The sequence below is a fragment of the Lingula anatina genome, chromosome 5 (genome assembly GCF_051362555.1).
Source record: "Lingula anatina isolate TDL-2025a chromosome 5, LinAna3.0, whole genome shotgun sequence".
NCBI lineage: Eukaryota > Metazoa > Brachiopoda > Lingulata > Lingulida > Lingulidae > Lingula > Lingula anatina.
The window spans coordinates 3,076,367-3,092,801 of record NC_141771.1 but is presented as its reverse complement, the minus strand read 5'-3'; positions in this window follow the sequence as shown (position 1 = coordinate 3,092,801).

The window sequence follows — 16,435 nt, the reverse complement described above, 5'->3', positions numbered from 1 at the left end:
CTTCAACTTCAAACTTCGTTACTCCACTTGTACGATTTGTGAAAATGAAGTTCGACCCCACATTCGCTGTAATTCCCACCGAATTCCTTTCCTTTTCAAAAAGTAACGAATGGTGGTTGAATTATCCTTCGAAATTTGGTTTAAATATTTACCTTACCACATATGATTATTGTATAATTATAATAACGATGTTTCTGAACTTTTTTGTAGAGTGTAACTTCAGGCCCATGGGAGGTCAGATTCCAAAAAAATACCAATATATGAATATTGATGACAGTGTACAAAATAATATTACATAATGCTTAACAGCATAAGCACCATTGCTATTGCTTGTGTGAAAAAATAAAAAAAAAATGTTGCTAGTTCGGGGCTCAAGTGGATGGGAGTGAAAAGTCACATCTTGAAATGCCAGGGTTTGAAAAATGAAAAATGAAAAAGCATAAACAATCCCAATATAGCCGCCATTGAAACATTAAATTTAGCTGTATTAGCATACAATGAGTCACCACAGAACTGTTATTCATCTATAGCATAAATATTGACAGTACACAACAGTGCATCTGGTACATGGCTAAACCTGTGGGAGTCCAAAGTCACTACCAACTTGTGTGTTTTGTGTAATCTCATTTAACGGCCAGTTGATAATTAATATGGCAAGTGGTTATAAAAAGCTATGAAATTACCCAAGGGGCAATTAAATGTACAGATCAACCCATGAGTCCATATAGCACAATTAAACTACATGTAATGTGGAAAAGGAGGATTCCACAAAAACAGCAAAGCTTTAAGACACATATTCTAAACTGGGTTATTTTTTAAAACTCAACTAGTATTGTAATAATATCAACCCCTCCTGTATATTTGAAGATAGTTGCCAACCAGTTCTTTGCTTCATATGTTTTCTGTATGGCACATACTACAATGTATGCCTTGAAAAACAACAAAAATGGTCTGATTTTAAACTAGTTTTTTTAAATAATTTATTTCGGTTTTGTTAGTTTGAAGACAGACGGTTAAAAGGTTAACGACGACGGAGATGACAGGTGCAGGTGCGGCTTAATACAGAAACACGCTGAGTCTGTACATCAAAATCAACCTAATACAAAACCAATTACAATGGAGATAATCAATAAAACAGCCTATAACCTTAATTTAACACCTGGATGTTCAACTAATGACCTGTAGATCAACACCTGGTGCCATATGCATGTAATTTGTGACTGCTCCATTGCCAGCCAGAAGGCTCTAATTACTATAAGGGTAATGATAGCTAAGATGTGCATGTTTTATGAAGATATTATGTGATGTGATATATCAGTAAAAACCTCAATCATTTTATTCCTAGTTCTTCTATAACATTTTTGTTAAACAACTAGTATGTCAAACATTTTATATTTCACAAAAATCCCTCGAAAATTGTAAAATGTTAAAATTTTGATGGCTATATGTACAGGCATGATGTGTCTGTATATAAAAATTAAACATACATTAGTGCACAATGGCACTTCACTGCTTTCTTTAGAAACATGGACGGGACACTTTGTCTAGTTCCAAAAATAGGCCTAGTTCCAAAACCAGTTTGGTCAAACCATTTTTCAGAAAGTTTTGCCATTTTTCACTCTATAAAGCATATTTTATTCATCTCAATAACACATCTCAAGGAAATCTATCGTCTTCAAACTTACTTACAGAAGTTTGATATCACTAAAATACAGGCCTAGTTCCAAAAACAGCTTAATACGATTATTTTCTTGATGTTATGCTTTCTTGTGCGAAAATATTTATTTTCATGTTTTGACTTTGAACCTCCTTGGTCCTGAATACTTTTACAAATCAAATTTTCTGAATATCCATGATAGCTTTATATATGATACTTTTAAAAAATTGATGGTGATAATAATGTTTAGCATTGTTATATTGCATCAAAATTGACAAATATTATTTTGTACACCTTTGTTTTGAATAAAAGGAATTCCAAGTTCCTTCGCGAAAGGGGATTATTTTCAATCATGCTGTCAAGAAACTGTACAGGATATCTGTGATAAAACAATTGGCATCGGCATCTAATGTTTGAGGCTCCACATTTAAGCATCAACAAATTGCAGAGATAGTTCAACCTTTTTTACACCTACATCTCAAGGTAAGGTTTAAAACTGTTTGTCTAGTTTCAGCCAGTTTAGTTTTATTCTGTTTTTACCCCATTTATGCTTTACCATGATAACCTTTAATCAGTCTATGATGGTGCTGTGAGATTACACCCCTGCATGCGCACGCATGCATTCGCACGCACACACACACACACATACACATTTGGATATTTCATGATTTTCAGGTAAATCATACATGTATGTTTTGGAGTGGTTTTCACAGTTTCCTTAAACAAAATTTATTTTTGTTATATTATAAAAAGGGATTCTCTGACATTTATTTGTAGTATATTAAAGTACTTTAAAGGGATAATAACTCTATAATACATACTGTTGTACCACAAAAGCGGCAGTTATAGGTATTATTTCTGATATCTGAGCTTGTCTTTAAACCATGTGACCTCCATTGACGGCTATACTCTGTTATAATCTCTTAAGAGATTATAACAAAAAAATTAGAAAAAAAACTGGGACTAACTTTGAATGTAAAAATGGATTCATTAACCATTGGTAAGTATGGGAAAATTGTTGTTTACTCCAGGAAAATTCATTTTTTGGCCAAAACGAAGAGTTATTATCCCTTTAAGTACATGCTGAGCTAGACTCAATTTGATAAGAGTCATATATATATTTTATGTTTGTAATGTAAACACATGTTTCATTCATGAAAGTGCGATGTTGGACAAACGCAAAACTTACGTTAATATATTCATATATAATGCAATTTACCATTCGTAATGCTTTTTTACGCATGGGTCACTATTTCAGGTCATTTCAGGATTCTACAATAATGATATGCCCTTTATGGATGTATATTCAGTGGCCTGTAAATTGACTGTAAATGCTATATTATTTTGCACATTTGCATTGAAGGGTTCTAACTCTTTAACATTCTTAAATTTATACACAAGATCAGTATTTAAGATCAGCATTCAAAATCAGAAACAAAAGGTGTCTAATCTAAAGAAATGAAAGGCATACAACCTACAGGCTTGACATTTAATATGGAATATTTTCCTTTCAAAAGTATGCCTAGGTTAAAATGTATTATTTATTTCTCAAACGTGTATTTCACGTGAATTATTAGAATAGAAAATGAGTAGTGAAGTGTGTCAGTAACAATTAACTGACTGCCTTGTCTGAAGGACCGCTTCGTTACGTAACGTGTGGTGATTTCTGTGGGCAGTACCCTTTTGGGCTGGTCCAACTATGACTATGGCAGAGCATGGTTCAGTAAAGTTAGTCTAAATATTTTGGCAATGCCTGTACAGAAGATTTTGAAATGTTTACATACAAGTGCGTAACATTAGAGAAGCAGTGTGATAAAACATAGTTGCTCTGCGCCAGAGCAAATGGACATAGCCAGACAGATTATTGTTCAAGGAACGCTCCGCACAGTCTTACAGAGGTTGCCCAAAGTGGGTGTACCTAAACACAGGCCACGCCCAGGGCATCCAGAACATACCACCGGGAAACGGAACCCATTGCTCGTACGGTTTTGTTGCTACAATTTAACAAAGACAACCTGTTGCCTTCAGATTGTACCCGACCTTTGAAACAGCTTTGGCTAAATACACAAAAATGACAAATTTAGTTGCTGATCATCACTGTTATAATTACGCCACCATGTATCATGCCGGTATTCCTACACTAATGCATTTGTGATTGAAGTTAGGATATCCATTATATATATAGTGCTATGAAAATATAAGCTCATATACACACTGTTGGTAGGAACAAAATGCCAAGCACGAACTGCGTGTTTTTCAATATATTTCTCGTCATATCTTGCTGGACAGTGTTCAGCGTCCTCATTGTTCATTATGGTATATTGATGCTGGATATCAGCAATTCATTCAAGGAGAATTCTCGACCCGACAAAAATAATCTGAAACTAAGAGCCGTCCGACGCCAAGACAATGGGTATAGCATGGTCGGAGGTAAAATAGACCTACCTACTACAGACCAGATTGATCCTAAGACAACAGATCGATCTTCTATGGCAAATATATATGAAACAGATTTACAGCAGCACAAGCAGACAGCGAGTTCCAGTTTCAGGTTGGATCAAAACTTAAGTGCCATCAATGTGGCAAGACAGCAGATCGGTTTTCTTACCCATAACAAGGTGCACCCGGTTAGAGAGAAGGTTATTCTGTTTTGGAACGGCTATCAGAATTTTTGCAAAGAAAAGTTCGGTCATCCATTTCGCTCGTGCCCTATAAATGCTTGTTCAATGTCTACGGATCGAAGACAGTCAAAATCCGCTGATGCCATCATATTTAACATTGCCGCTCAAGCGTTTAAAAATGAATGTCAGGGAGTAGAACCAAAATGTGAAATTCCAAATGTGAAACCTAGCCACCAGGTATGGGCATTTTTGGCCATGGAGCCACCTTGTCACACAAATATATACAGGCATTCAAATAAAGAGATGCTTCTTAATTCGTTTAACTGGACTTTTACTTACAGAAAGGATTCAGATATATGGTCACCTTATGGTATGGTAATAAGACGTGACAAACCTTTAAAACGAAACTACTCTGCTAGTGTTAAATTGAAAACTAAACTTGTGGCTTGGGTTGTGAGTGATTGTATCACTTGGAGTAGGAGAGAGGAGTACGTGGCAGAGTTGATGAAATATATTGATGTCGATATTCTGGGTGATTGTGGAAGACCGTGTATATCGTGTTGGAGTTACGTGAATGCTACCTACAAATTCTATCTGGCCTTTGAAAACAGTTTTGCAGTGGACTACCTGACAGAGAAATTTTTCAGAGCGTGGCACTTGGATGTCGTCCTGGTAACGAGAAGCGGTGTCGACTATTCACGGTTTGGAATAAGACCAGAAATGCATATTGACACATCAAATTTCTCATCACCTAAAGAGCTAGCAAAATACCTTCTTTTATTAGATAAGAACGACTCCCTGTATCTTCCGTACTTAGAGTGGAAAAACACCCACGTGTCAACCAGACCATTGGAATCCCGCTACATGAATTGGTGCGGTTTATGTGAAAAGGTGCACGAAGAGCCAAAAACGTCAAAAGTTTACACCAAACGCGAGCTTCTCGAGTTTCAATATGGAAATGGAGAAATCAAAGGCTGTTACCACGCAACAGATATAGTTGGCCCCGCGCAAAACTGCACCAAGATTAAGAAAAAAATAATGTGTTCAAATCTTCACCATGAATGACTTGAAAGTACAGGACTAGTTTTTGTTGCTCTTTGACGTGGTCGATGATGACTTCTTCACCTACTTTGCTATTATTTCATTACTAACAGCAGTTTAGCATTGTAAGTTAATTATCTCAGAATTTTGGCGAGACATTTTGACACTTAACTTTAGAGTGAGCAGAAGACCCATCATTTTTGCTTTTAGATATTTAAGAAGTGAAATACTGGTAGCAGTGGCGCACAAGCATGTTTGACAATTTACCTTTCTATGCATACATTTATTATGATTTCAGAAGATTTGTAATGACACTTATAATAGATACTAGATAATGATGGTATACAGGGAACAACAGCTGCAGACGACTTCTCAACAACAATATACATTCATTCATTTATTAATCTATTGCTTGCACAAAGAATACCGCATGTATATCAGTTTGCTCGTCTGTGAGTTTGTGGTAATCTCTATCTCGCGATAGAAACCACGATTTTAGAGATTTCTGTTTCAATTTTTCTCTATATGATAGTCTTACTACAAACTGATTCAATCTTCATAGGGATCAGATTTCGACTGACAATATTTTAGAATAGAATATAAGTTATCAAATAATTGGCCTATCAACACTGCTGAAATATCCCTATTGACTGTCCCGGGGTTAAGGATGGCCAATATGAGTCTCTGCATGGTGATCATGACAGACAAGTATGTCTATAGTGAAGAGGAGGGGATATGTGATGGTTACCTATCAACACTGTAAGATTAATTTATATAATATTTTGTTCTTATTTTGTTCTTATGTCCTTCTTGGCAGCATACCCGCCTTTACATATAGCCATTTATGTCTTTTATTTTAAATAAAATATGTATGAAATAAGGCTAAACAAGTTTTGGTAAAATTACTGACTATCAAACATGAAACAGACTGCTTAAGTGCCTGCAGCTGACTAAAAACTGTGTGACTTGAACACCTCTCAGGTAAATGTGTTATGACAAAGCTGACAGTTAATTGGCTGACGAACTTGCCTAGCTGTTAAATGCATCTGTCAATTAAAATGAACAAAATGTGCCCACACAAAGTTTGTGTGATCATTAATGATAACACTGTATAGAAAAGAGGCATATGGCTGATTGGCTCTTTATATTCAATGGAGAAAATGTTTCAGATACATTATTTTAGAATCATTGACATAAATTTCTGTGTAGCATCTGTGGTGCTCTTTCTGAATAATATAGAACTATTAGGTAGCCTGCTTTTCAGTTTTGATGGTACCAGTCATTAAGAGTGTTCTTATTTGCGGAATTTATTATTTAAAAGGTACAAGTATCTTTAAGATACACATTTAACCCACTGAAAACAGTCATTATTTTTGTTCGATGTTGCATATATAAGTATAAAACTCTTAATCAATGTACATAAATGTATATTCATTTATTCAAGCATGACGTATCCTATATCAAAAGACTCGCATTTGTGTACTGTGTAATTTTATTTATTTGCACCACCAGCGTAGACACTGGCTGTACATTTGGTTTTAGTTCCGACCCGTCTCGTCCGCCGATCTGCCGCCATGTCACCGTTACCGCTTCTCCTCCAAGACTACAAGAGCCTGCGTACCCATCTCTTGGATTTAGGTCACATGTAATCTCAACTCGATCCACTTTGTCAAAGCACGGGGCAAGTTGTGTTGCTGGTCGCAATGCACCTTTGTTCAAAATTTGTCAAATTAAATGCTAAATATCTCCCAAACCGAAGGAATTTCGGGAAAAATTTCTAAAGAGGGCTGACTGAAAATCATAAGTGGAGATTTCAAACAAAGTAGTAATTCGATTGACCTTATGCTTAAGTAGTACGTATTACATAGTATGACATACAATATGAGTACACTTTAACTCTTGTATGAATATTAAAACTGTCAACGCAGAAGCATAAAAAAAAAAAAAATTGAAAAAAGAAAACAAAAAGGAAAGTTACCGGGTTTCATTTACCTCTGCCTATGATTTCAAGAGACAAGTGAGTTCCCTGGTCAAGTTGGCAATCTGACTTCACAGGTAAATTTAATCCAAGTGTGTGTCTTCACGGCCAGGAAGACAAACTGACCGGTGAAAGTGAGAAATTTAGTTGATACCTGTACCCTTCTAGAATTAATTTTTCATAATGCAGAAGCCATTTTTTCCGTAGCCAGTAGCCATAGTATCAGTTCTTTTATTAATAGTGGCTTTAATTTTAATACCCCACTTATATTATTGATAGTGTTTCTAAGCCCCATTCTTTGCCATTGTTGACCTTATGTTTTAAGGTGCACTACAAAAAAAAAAAAAAAAAAAGATTTTACCTCTTTTAATTATTTAAAAATAATTTTATCTGCAGCGTATCTGATGGTGGTACTTCCATCACAGCTTCGGAAGACGGTCGCTGCTTATAATGACTGGGCAGACTTTTTAAACGAAATCTACCTTTATGAATTTTATTAAAGGTCGAATCCAAGTGCAAATGGGGGTAGAAAAATGAATGGTGAGTGCGAGAGAATTACTCATCCTTAGGAAAATCCATTTTATTCTTCTAATATTTCAATGCTACTCGATAATACTGCATTTTCAGGGCCGTAGCCTGAGCAAAATGCCAGGGGGTGGGGGGCAGACACGAGGGGGCGAAGCCCCCGAGGAGGGAGGTCGGGGAGGGGTTGTCCCCCGCCCACGGTGTTGGAAATTTTTAAAAGCTGTATGTATAATATTGCATTCTGGTGCATTTTAACTGTTATTTATTGGTCAATCAGAAGTCAGAAATTGTGGGTTCATTTTGCCATAAGCTGATTTTCGTGCTGGTAGCGTCGGAACCCGATCATTATCTCACACCAGAAACTAATGACACACATGCATAATTCAAGACCAACAAAATATGGCCTATGTAATGTTGTAAATTTAGCACCTTGTTTTCAGAGGCGAGGAGTATAAAATGCTTGTATACTATCGGTAGACTTAAAATGGCAAAGTGCGCTGGACAGAAGAGCGTGCGCTTTAACATCTTGCTTGTCATAACCTGCTGGACCGCCGTCAGTGTTCTCATTGTTCACTATGGTCTGTCCATGAAAGGTGTAGATGATTCTTACAAGGAGAATTCTCGAAGTGATAAAAGAAATAATTTGGAATTTGATATAGTCCGCCGCGGAGGCACTAGAGAAAACGGGGTAGGGAAAGAAAGATACCAACCTGCCACCAACCAAGTCAATTCAAAGACTCTATTTTCTATGGCAAATCAAAATAAAGTGCCTCTTGTCCAGCACCTACAGAAAAAGAGTTCTAATATTAAGCTGGATCGGGATTCAAGTTTCATCAATGTGGCAAGAAAACAGATCGGTTCTCTTACCCAAAACAAGGTGCACCCGGTTAGAGAGAAGGCTATTCTGTTTTGGAACGGTTATCAGAATTTTTACAAAGAAAAAAACGGACATCCATTCCGCTCGTGCCCCATAAATGCTTGTTCTATGACAACTGATAGAAGTCAGTCAAAAGCCGCTGATGCTATCATATATAACCTAGCTGCTCAAACGTTTCGCAATGAATGTCAGGGAGTGGAACCGAAATGTGAAATTCCTAATGTGAAACCTAGCCACCAGGTTTGGGTATTTTTGGCCATGGAGCCACCTTGTCAAACAAATATATACAGCCATTCAAATAAAGAGATGCTTCTTAATTCGTTTAACTGGACGTTTACTTTCAGAATGGATTCAGATATATGGTCTCCTTATGGTTTGATTATAAAACGTGACAAACCTTTAAAACGAAACTTCTCTGCCAGTGTTAAATTGAAAACTAAGCTTGCCGCATGGGTTGTGAGTGATTGTATCACTTGGAGTAGGAGAGAGGAGTACGTGGCAGAGTTGAAGAAATATATTGATGTCGATATTCTGGGTGATTGTGGAAGACCGTGTATATCGTGTTGGAGTTACGTGAACGCTACATACAAATTCTATCTGGCCTTTGAAAACAGTTTTGCAGTGGACTACCTGACCGAGAAGTTTTTCAGACCGTGGCACTTGGATGTCGTCCTGGTAACGAGAAGCGGTGTCGACTATTCACGGTTTGGAATAAGACCAGAAATGTTTATTGACACATCAAATTTCTCATCACCTAAAGAGCTGGCGAATTACCTTCTTTTATTAGATAAGAACGACTCCCTGTATCTTCCGTACTTAGAGTGGAAGAACACCCACGTGTCAACCAGACCATTGGAATCCCGCTACATGAATTGGTGCGGTTTATGTGAAAAGGTGCACGAAGAGCCAAAAACGTCAAAAGTTTACACCAAACGCGAGCTTCTTGAGTTTCAATATGGAAATGGAGAAATCAAAGGCTGCTACCACGCAACAGACATAGTTGGTCCCGCGCAAAACTGCACCAAGATTAAGAAAAAAATGATGTGTTCAAATCTTCACCATGAATGACTTGCAAGTACAGGACTAGTTTTTGTTGCTCTTTGACGTGGTCGATGATGACTTTTTCAGCCACATTGCTATTATTTCATTACTACGAACAGTTTAGCATTGTAAGTTGATTATCTCAGAACTTTGGCGAGACATCTTGACATTTAACTTTAAAGTGAGCAGAAGATTTAAGAAGTGAAATACTGGTAGCAGTAGCGCACAAGCATGTTTGACAATTTACCTTTCTATGCATACATTTATTATGATTTCAGAAGATTTGTAATGACATTTATAATAGATACTAGATAATGATGGTATACAGGGAACAACAGCTGCAGACGACTTCTCGACAACAATATTCATTCATTCATTTATTAATATATTGCTTGCACAAAGAATACCGCGTGTATATCAGTTTGCTCGTTTGTGAGTTTGTTAGTTTGTTTGTGGTAATCTCTGGCTAGCGATAGAAACACGATTTTAGAGATTTCTGTTTCAATTTTCTCTAGATGATAGTCTTACTGCCAACTGCTTCGATCTTTATAAGGGTGAGATATCAATTGATTATGTTTAAGAATTGAAAACAATAAGTAATCGAAACATTGGCCAATCAACACAGCAGAAATATCCCCAATGACCGTCCCAGGGTAAAGGATGGGCAATATAAGTCTCTACATGGTGACAGACAAGTATGTTTTTAGTGCATGCCAGGGGATATGTGATGGTTACCTATCAACACTGTAAGATTAATTTTTATAATATTTTGTTCTTTATGTCCTTCTTGGCATCTTACTCACCTTTACATATAGCCTTTTATTTCTTAATATGTATAAAATAATGCTAAACACGTTTTGGTAAAATTACTGACTATCAAACATGATACAGACTGCTTAAGTGCCTGCAGCTGGATAAAAACTGTGTGACTTGAAAACCTCTCAGGTAAATGTTTTATGACAAAGCTGACAGTTAATTGTTTGACGACCTTACCTAGCTGTTAAATGCATCTGTCAATTAAAATGAACAAAATGTGCCCACACAAAGTATGTGTGATCATTAATGATAACACTGTATAGAAAAGAGGCATATGACTTAATGACTCGATATTCAATGGAGAAAATTTTTCAGATAAATTATTTTAGAATTGTTGAAATAAATTTCTGTGTAGAACCAGTGGTGCTTTTTCTGAATAAAATAGAACTATAAGGTAGCCTGCTTTTCAGTTTTATTAGTACTACTGAATACGAATGTTCTTCTTTTCAGATTTTATTACCTAAAAGGTACAGTATCCGTAAGATACACAATTTTTCCCTCTGAAAACATTCTTTATTTTTGTTCGATATTGCATATACACTGTAAGTATAAAACTCTTCATTAATGTACATATATGTATTCATTCAAACATGACGTATCCTATATCAAAAGACTCGCATTTATGTACTCTATAATTTTATTAATTTGTTGACCAACGTAGACACTTGCGGTATGTAAGGTTGAAGTTCCTACCCGTCTCGTCCGCCGGCACCGTGAAAATGGGGTCAATCGGTGCATTTTCAAGGGAGAAGCAGCCATAAGATTCCGAAACTGAAAACTCTCTCTAATTCTGAAACCGTAAATGCTAGAGACCTTTTTTTCTTTTTTTTTTTTTCATTTTATAGAGCTTGTCAAGCGCATCACTTGGGGCGATGTCCGTTTTTTTTTCATACTGTTAACGAGTTACGCTTCCTCAAAGAGTACAACATGGCAATATTCAGTGGTGAAAATAAAATGTCAAATAACTCCAAAATTACCAGAGATACGCCCATAGTTACTATTGAACTTAAATAGGCAGTCATATATCAGCAATCCAACTGTGACCGTTAAAATTGACATTTGACCTACTTTTAACCATGAACTGAACTTTGAAATTTTTATGTCCAAATTTTATGTACATCTTTAAAACTGGAACAGTGATACCCATATATGCTACTAAACTTACCCATATCTAATAATTTGTAGGTGTTTTATTATATGTGCTGCAATTATAACGATGTTTTAGAGTCTTTGATAGACCTTGTAAAAACCAGGAAGTAGTTCGCAACTGACTAAGATTTATCTTTTTTAAATATTGTGACAAGTTGATTAGATGTTAATGTGTCCATCTGACATGAAATTCCGCACATATGATCACACAAATACACCTATTGCACGGGGATGCACACTAATTAGTGACAAATACCATGGCAAAAGTGACATTTTGGTGACATGCAAAAATTCCACAATTTATATAGCCTCACAAGTTATTGTGGTGTAACGTGGTGAGAATAATATGTTTTAACGTGTACCTTTTTGAGATTTCTTTAAGCTGTAGGAAACGTTTTTTTTTTTTGTAAAAACATTTAATTGATACCTGTACCCTTCTAAAATTAAACTCTTTTGGTTCATAATATACATGTATTTTCTCTGTAGCCAGTAGCCATGGTATCAGTTCTTTTATTAATAGAGGCTTTATTTTTATACCCCACTTATATTATTGGTAGTGTTTCTAAGCCCCAATCTTTGCTACAACCGTGCAGTTACAGTGTTGACCTTTAAGGTGCCCTACAAAGGTTTGAAAATCCCCTCATTTGTGCCATCCATGACTTCTTATAAAAACTCAAATACGCTTGAAAAACGATTTCACCCCTTAACTAATTTTATTTGGATCTTACCTGAGGGTGATACTTCCATCAGAGCTTACGAAAACGGTTCCTGGTTATAATGACTGGTCAGACATTTTAAGCGAAATCAACCTTTATAAGTTTTATTAAAGGTCGAATCCAAGTGCAGAGAGGGATAGAAAAATTAGTAGAGAGTCCGAGAGAATTCATTTTTTCCTCTAATATTTCAATGCTACTCGATAATCATGCATTTTCGTGCGGGAAGTGTCGGAACCCGATCATTATCTCACACCAAAAACTAATGACACACATGTATAATTCAAGACTAACAAAATGTGGTTTATGCAATGTTTTAAATTTAGCACCTTGTAATCAGAGGCGAGAAGTATAAAAATGTTTGTATACTATCGGTAGACTTAAAATGGCAAAGTGTGCTAGAAGGAAGTACGTGCTCTTTTCAAAGTGTAAAAAAAATAAAAATTAATGAATTCAAAATTGTATTCAATATTTCAAAACATATATGTGTATAGAACAAAAATCCACGACTGTCTCAACTGAAATTCAATTTTTAATTTTTACCATGTCTTTAACATTACGCAAAGAGCCCTATATGGTAACGTATGTTCCAAAAAACGTACGGTAACGTATGTTCTTGCCATTTAATTTTCATTTTTATGCCGCGTTCCGATATGTTTTTTAGTGGTTCAGTCATGGTAAATTAGACATGACGTAAGGACGTTTTTATAAATATTTAAACTGTATCTCAAGGGGTTTTGCGACATGGCTTATACTAGGTAACGTATGTTCCCTAGAAAAATTGTCAAAATGTTTCTTTTTGTTCAAGAGTGTGCAAGAGATACAATGTTTTCTTTTGCTGACCGAACAATATATTGTGTTTCCATGATAGTTTGACATTTCTGATATAATCTTTGGATCATGAAGGGAAACATGTTTATTTAATGCTTATTTTACTGTTGGTAGGGTGTATTTTCCCCATTTTTTATATTCTGTGACAAGCAAACTTAAGTCGCTCAAAAACAATCAACAGGTCTATACAGAAGATTATTATAATTATTAGCAACGTTATACTTGTAGGAGATAAATCAATGAACAAAACCAGTGATGGCTGAATTTTCAAAGTGAGTAGAGCGTTTCACAGTTGGACGTTTTGTATTTGTGACAGTAACGTATGTTGCTTTTTGGGGTTAAACGATAAATTATTTTTAATTATTCATGGTTCCAGGAGAGTGAAACTTTTATACAAGCTTCTTCATGTGGGACCCTAAAATAATCAAACACAGTTGGCAATCTGTGCAGTAAATATTTTTAATAACATACTTGTGACATCAATTGCACCTCTATATTGGGTTTGGGTGTTTAACATCTTGCTTACAAGTACTAACCTGCTGGACCGCTCTCAGCGTTCTAATTGTTCACTATGGTCTGTCCATCAAAGGTGAGTGATTCATACAATTATCGACCTAATACAAGAAATCTGGAATCTGGAATTTGGTATCAGCCGCCGAGAAGACACCAGAAATAAAGGAGAAAGGGAAAGAAGAGACCTACCTGCCACCAGCCAAGTCCATTCAAAACCAGTATTTTATATGGGAAATCAAATGAAGTAGATCTTACACAGCACCTTCAGAAAAAGAGTTTGAATATTAAACTGGATCGGGATTCAAGTCCCATCAATGAGTCTATTCTGTTTTGGAACGGTTATCAGATTTTTTACAAAAAAAAGTAAATGAATGAGTAAACCAAGCTAACACAACGGTTTCATAACATTATCCACTGTTTTCCTTTTGTTTATAGAATAAAATGACATTATGAGTGCGTTATGCTAATGTCATATGTTTTTGTATAACAAAAAGGAATGTCTCAGCTGACCAAAAAGAATTATGGTAACGTTCTAATAAAGTCGTTGAAAAGATTTTTTAAAAAAAAGTTTTTATAAAAGGTTACAATACAGGTATCTTGTGGAGGTTTTCAGAAATGTTTTCAAAAGTTCTAGAATAATACTATATCAATGTGTCAAAAATAATTTTCTAACCAACAAAAAACGTTTTGGTAACGTAAAAATAACGCTGTAGAAAGGATTTGAAAAGCGTTTCTATAAAACGTCTAAAAAGTTTTTTTTTCTGAGTTTTTTTCGATGTTTTATTATGTTCTGGAATAGCATCAAAATGTGTTTTTACGTTTAATTAACGTCCTAGAACAACATTATAATAATGTATTGAAAACGTTTTATAACTAACAAAAAACTTTGTGGTAAGAACAATAAAAAAAAATGAAATGTACATTTCGCTCGTGTCCCATAAGTGCTTGTTCTATGATTACGGATCGAAGACAGTCAAAAACCGCTGATGTCATCATATATAACCTAGCTGCTCAATCGTTTCACAATGAATGTCAGGGAGTGGAACCGAAATGTGAAATTCCAAATGAGAAACCTAGCCACCAGGTTTGGGTATTTTTGGCAATGGAGCCACCTTGTCAAACAAATATATACAGCCATTCAAATAAAGATATGCTTCTTAATTCGTTTAACTGGACGTTTACTTACAGAAAGGATTCAGATATATTGTCTCCTTATGGTATGATTATTAGACGTGCCAAACCTTTAAAACGAAACTATTCTGCTACTGTTAAATCGAAAACTAAGCTTGTCGCATGGGTTGTGAGTGATTGTATCACTTGGAGTAGGAGAGAGGAGTACGTGGCAGAGTTGTTGAAATATATTGATGTCGATATTCTAGGGGATTGTGGAAGACCGTGTATATCTTGTTGGAGTTACGTGAACGTTACATACAAATTTTACCTGGCCTTTGAAAACAGTTTTGCAGTGGACTACCTGACCGAAAAAAATTTTCAGACCGTGGCACTTGGATGTCGTCCTGGTAACGAGAAGCGGTGTCAACTATTCACGGTTTAGAATAAGACCAGAAATGCATATTGACACATCAAATTTCTCATCACCTAAAGAGCTGGCGAAATACCTTCTTTTATTAGATAAGAATGACTTCCTGTATCTTCCGTACTTAGAGTGGAAAAACACCCACACATCAACCAGGCCATTGGAATCCCGCTACATGAATTGGTGCGGTTTATGTGAAAAGGTGCACGAAGATCCAAAAACGTCAAAAGTTTACACCAAACGCGAGCTTTTCGAGTGGCAATATGGAAATGGAGAGATCAAAGGCTGTTACCACGCAACAGACATAGTTGGCCCGGCGCAAAACTGCACCAAAATGATGTGTTCAAATCTTCATGATGAATGAGCTGAATTACCATACTAGTTTTTGTTACTTTTTGCCTTGATTGGTGATGACTTTTTCAGCCTCTTTGCTACTTTTTATTATAATTTTTCTTCTTCCGTATTGGAGGGGGGGGGACAGTTTCAGAGTTTAATGGTTTTTTCGGGTAAAATGTGATAACAAAACACACACTCACACACGCACTATACTAGCATTTTGAATCAAAATTTCTGCTGGCAATTCCTTTCAGATGGACAATGTTACAGCAAATTCTGAATAATAAGAGATTATTTGTGCCAACCAAGTGATAGGATCTTAACAAATCGAATGTTGCGCATTTCTGTGCCTAGGCAAAATTGTATATTTTTCTAGCTTAGCCTAGCTTAGCGTAGCAAATGAAGCGGATAGACATCTAAATGGTCACCAGTAAACCTGATATATACTAAATGATATCAACCGTTTTATTCTTAAAATGACTGCAATTCAAGAATATATTTTTGTTGTCGACAAAAGTCCTATGGGTAGCTTTCTGTTGCTTTATTATCTGCAGAGAAAATAAACTTATTGGAAATCAGGAGAGGTGAAAATGTCACTCACGAAATGGCGGAGAAGAACAAAGAATGGCAGATTTAATACGAGAAAACGAGTGGGGGGGGGGGGAACAGAACAATTAGAATGGTACGATATTTTCCACAAAGGCCATTGCTCGTCGAGAATTGCATCACATTAAAAACAGATTAAAGTACAGATACACTGATAGCAGAAAGAAGATGGATCAATAACCGTGTACCTGAGA